The following is a 5,000-nucleotide window of genomic DNA, read 5'->3' as shown; positions in this document are numbered from 1 at the left end:
CCCTGGAAAAAACCGAACTTTAACTTTTTCCATTGACTTACATGTTAAATTTTTTGCATACCCCTGGATTTTCGATGATGACTCATTATAACGGAAGAACGAGGTCGATTCACGGTACCAAATCTTTTGGACATTATCAGCATTAGGTCAACTAATGATTGCGTAATTTTGATCGAGTTCGTGCTGTTGGTACCAGAGGAAATCGCCTTTAATGGTTGAGCCCATAAAAGCAATGAGAATGTTCGAATTGGCGCGATTTTAGGCCACTTGCGTTTAGTAATTTAGGTCATTAATAAGCGCATGCGATAGTCGGCACTACTGGGATATTACCCCGAAAAACATGATCGCGATTGACCTTATGGTTCAAAAGTTATTGGGTGTCAAAAATAGACACGGACTTAGTCTAATTTTCAGAAAAAGAGGTTTTAGATCACAACCAGATTTATTGTGTTATATGTGGTGAGTGTAGTTGCTGAATTGAGAGAAGCAACCATCAGTAGTTGATGGGGAGGTAAGTGATTGTCTACGGTTATGGATAAGTCAATGCATCAAGCAGTGGTATGGTCCAGACTGTAGCTGTTCACGCATCTATTCCTGTTATTCTGTTGATGTTTGGTGGTTGAAGAGACGGGCCTGAATGGGTTTGGATCGTCAATCATCTTATCACCACACACTATTATACAAAGGTAGAGTACCTGCAAGACCTAAGGTCTTCCTTGGTACGACTGACAATATCTATGAGAGTTGGGCTTTAATGCTATCAGACTTCATATCTTGCATATATGTTCAAACTAGTCACTCAACAGAGTGAGCAGTATTAGTATTGAGCTCTGCTTGTGCAAAGCAGACCGCAGATTGATCCAAGAAATTGGTATCAAGCGGTTATAATACTATGCTGTTTAGTTGACTTGCAAACGTACCCAGCAATGGTTACTCCTGCTAGATGTGCTTGCACATTTTAGTGGAAGAAGATGGATTCTAAAGAGCTTTCTGCAGAATTATCTTAATGCACGACATAAATCTCGATACCTCGTTAAAGTTAGCATCCACTTGCTGGTTGTTAGCTGAGGATATCGTATTTATAGCTGCAAAAACAACTTGTTTAGCATTTTACTTTGCTAAAACATCAAGTTACCTGGTTGATCCTGCCAGTAGTCATATGCTTGTCTCAAAGATTAAGCCATGCATGTCTAAGTACATACTGTTTATAAAGTGAAACCGCGAATGGCTCATTAAATCAGTTACGGTTCCTCGGATATTCTTTTTTACATGGATAACTGTGGTAATTCTAGAGCTAATACATGAACAAGTGTTCCAACCTCAGCTTGCTGACGGAAGGATCGCATTTATTAGTACAAGACCAATGATTCTTATTCACCTAGAACCCTGTTCAGTGATTTCGGTCGCTGTCTAAGGACTAGCAGTGGGGATCTTAGCAACTTCGGTTGCATTTCTTGTGATGACTCTGAATAACTGAGCAAATCGTATGGCCTCTGAGCCGACGATGTATCCCTCAAGCAACTGCCTTATCAACTGTCGATGGTAGGTTATGCGCCTACCATGGTTGTAACGGGTAACGGGGAATTAGGGTTCGATTCCGGAGAGGGAGCCTGAGAAACGGCTACCACATCTAAGGAAGGCAGCAGGCGCGCAAATTACACAATCCCAGTACGGGGATGTAGTGACGAAAAATAACAATACGGGACTCTATTGAGGCCCCGTAATTGGAATGAGTACAATTTAAATCCTTTAACGAGGATCTATTGGAGGGCAAGTCTGGTGCCAGCAGCCGCGGTAATTCCAGCTCCAATAGCGTATATTAAAGTTGCTGCGGTTAAAAAGCTCGTAGTTGGATTTCAGTCGAACCTATGGGGTCCACTGATTAAAGGGTTAGATGGTGATGTTAGGTTTCTTGCTTGTGTCTACGGATGCTTGCTTGAACCTTCATTCCTCTTTCCTGGTGGTTACATTCATAGTGTTTAGACAGAAAATTGCTCGATATTTGCTATCAATGCTCTTTACCGAGTGTTGATTCAAGCGATCGAGACTTTTACCTTGAAAAAATCAGAGTGCTCAAAGCAGGCGTCCAAAACCTCGAAAGAGGTGCCTAAAAACGGTATGGTCAACCATCTATATGATGCGTACCACTACCTTAACTTGAATGATCTTGCATGGAATAATGGAATAGGACCTTGGTTCTATTTTGTTGGTCTTAAGAATCCAAGGTAATGATTAAGAGGGACAGACGGGGGCATTTGTATTGCGGCGCTAGAGGTGAAATTCTTGGACCGTCGCAAGACAAACTACAGCGAAAGCATTTGCCAAGAATGTTTTCATTAATCAAGAACGAAAGTTAGAGGTTCGAAGGCGATCAGATACCGCCCTAGTTCTAACCATAAACGATGCCAACCAGCGATCATTCTGAGTAACTAATTTCATGACTCGAATGGAAGCTTCCGGGAAACCAAAGTTTTTGGGTTCCGGGGGAAGTATGGTTGCAAAGCTGAAACTTAAAGGAATTGACGGAAGGGCACCACCAGGAGTGGAGCTTGCGGCTTAATTTGACTCAACACGGGAAAACTCACCCGGCCCGGACACTGAGAGGATTGACAGATTGAGAGCTCTTTCTTGATTCAGTGGGTGGTGGTGCATGGCCGTTCTTAGTTGGTGGAGTGATTTGTCTGGTTAATTCCGATAACGAACGAGACTCTAGCCTACTAAATAGACTTGCAGTTTACACTGCAGTACTCCCCCTTAGTCAACCTGTGGGTGGTAGTATCTCTTGATGGTTTCGGCTGTTGAGGGCTCTGCTGCTATTAGCCTACAGAATTGGCTAGGGTAAGGATGCTGTAGCACTGTAAGGACTTCTTAGAGGGACAAGCGGCGCTCGCAGCCGCACGAAACAGAGCAATAACAGGTCTGTGATGCCCTTAGATGTCCGGGGCCGCACGCGTGCTACACTGAAGTGGTCATCGTGCATACTGTTTCCTGCTCCGAAAGGAGTGGGTAACCGCTTGAACCCATTTCGTGATGGGGATTGGGCATTGTAATTATTGCCCATGAACGAGGAATTCCCAGTAAGCGTGAGTCATTAGCTTGCGTTGATTACGTCCCTGCCCTTTGTACACACCGCCCGTCGCTACTACCGATTGAATGATTTAGTGAGGACTTCGGACTGGTCAATCCAGACCATTGGGAAACTAGTGGTCGGATTGTGCTGGAAAGATGTTCAAACTTGATCATTTAGAGGAAGTAAAAGTCGTAACAAGGTTTCCGTAGGTGAACCTGCGGAAGGATCATTAACGTATTACCCTCTTATTATAAGAGAAATACAACCTTCAAACAATCAAACACTCTGCATAGTGATATTGTAGATGCTAATATGGTGAATGCAATTGAATTGTATTTGCATTAGAGTCGCAATTGTGAATGTTTATTGCAAACATTTAGCCATTGCAACATGATTCTAATTTGCATTACATTCGTTCATTCATACATCCATCTTTCATTATCCAATGCAACAAAGAGTGAGGGTTATCTAACGATAGCCATAATTTCTTTTGCAAAACAATTGTAGTTTATAATGAAAAGCCTGTCTTGCTACATACTTGGTACCTGATCAAGTCTTCAGCTTATGCTGACGGCAAGGTTTAAAGAAGGAAGTTTTACACTTCTTCGCCTAACTAAGTAAAGACAACTATGGTTTTTATAAACTGCATACAATTGTTTTCAAACCCTCTCAATGCAGATTTAGGATACTTATTAAAAGTCCCACGGTGGCAAAGATACATCTTCAAGCGGTGGATCACTCGAATTACCAATCGATGAAGAACGTAGCTAGCTACGATAATCGGTGCGAATTGCAGGACACGCCGAGCACTTGAGCTTCCAACGCACATTGCGGCTTTCGGGTCTTTTCCGAGGTCACATCTGTCTGAGAGTTGAGATGTAAAATAATCAACAAAACACTTGCATACTACCATATATGCATTGTTTTGAGAGGATTGTATATTTATATGCATGAATCTTGATGTTTTATTCCTTTTCTTAATTGCAATTCGTTGCAATTTAGTAAGGAGAATCTCAAATCTACTTGTTTCACATGATAAATTTTGTGTACAATGCATATTTCATCTCTGCAAGCAGTATATATGAATAGATACTAGCATGAGATTCTAAGGTTAGTCGCCTATCTGACGACGCTAAAGTCGTATTGCAGATAACTATGGTGATCAACTAACCTGTTAACTGATGAATCTTCTTGCACTTGTATAAATCGTACAAATAGTAGCTATTTCATTCTGTTAAAGCAGACCTAAGAAGTAATGCAAAGGCAAAATTTGTGCAAACATTAAAGTAGATTTACGTTGCTTGCTTGCAAACAACACAAATAAACATTAATCAACTTAATCAATATTTTTGATCTCAGATCAGGTGAGGTTACCCGCCGAATTTAAGCATATAATTCAGCGGAGGAAAAGAAATCAAATGAGATTCCCTGAGTAACGGCGAGTGAAAAGGGATGAGTCCGGCGCAAAGGTTTTCCATTGAAAGGTGGAAAGCGGTGCTGCGTAATGGCTAGAGTCACGATTATTTCAACTAAATCTGCAAGTCCCTCTGACAAGGGCCCTCTTCCCAGAGACGGTTCTAGGCCGGTGGCAGATCTTGGTTAATGGAATATCGATTACTGGCTTTAGTCGCGGATAGAGTCAGATTGCTTGAGAGTGCAATCCAAATTAGGAGGTAAACTCCTCCTAAGACTAAATACGATGGTAATATCGATAGCAAACAAGTACCGTGAGGGAAAGTTGCAAAGTACTTTGAAGAGAGAGTTCAAAAGGACGTGAAACCGCTTGTAGAGAAACGGATAGAACCACGAAGTGTAGCTGAGAGGAGAACTCAGCTCCTCTTGTGTATTGTTGCCTTTTTCTATTCAGTGCTAAGAATGCTTTACAGCGTTCCAAGATCAGTAGGTTAAGGGGTAACTTTTAGCCTGCCCT

General features: G+C 41.8%; 3 non-coding genes across 3 annotated transcripts in view; all 3 read left to right on the top strand.

Annotated features, from left to right (window-relative positions):
- Nucleotides 1-1,132: 1,132 nt before the first annotated feature.
- Nucleotides 1,133-3,302, top strand: LOC149092807 (small subunit ribosomal RNA). The gene has a single exon (XR_016200522.1). It is a non-coding gene; the product is annotated as a small subunit ribosomal RNA (ribosomal RNA).
- Nucleotides 3,303-3,789: 487 nt separating this feature from the next.
- LOC149092806 (5.8S ribosomal RNA) lies at nt 3,790-3,944 on the top strand. The gene has a single exon (XR_016200620.1). It is a non-coding gene; the product is annotated as a 5.8S ribosomal RNA (ribosomal RNA).
- Nucleotides 3,945-4,420: 476 nt separating this feature from the next.
- Nucleotides 4,421-5,000, top strand: part of LOC149092805 (large subunit ribosomal RNA) — a 4,168-nt gene continuing 3,588 nt past the window's right edge. Inside the window, exon 1 of the ribosomal RNA XR_016200588.1 lies at nt 4,421-5,000. This exon is cut by the window's right edge and continues 3,588 nt beyond it. This is a non-coding gene — a ribosomal RNA (large subunit ribosomal RNA).

Source organism: Tetranychus urticae, unplaced genomic scaffold (assembly GCF_039701765.1).
Source record: "Tetranychus urticae isolate SD_2017Ah unplaced genomic scaffold, NJAU_TeUrti_SD_1.0 Scaffold_5, whole genome shotgun sequence".
Classification (NCBI taxonomy): Eukaryota; Metazoa; Arthropoda; class Arachnida; order Trombidiformes; family Tetranychidae; genus Tetranychus; species Tetranychus urticae.
This window is presented reverse-complemented; position numbering and strand designations above follow the sequence as displayed.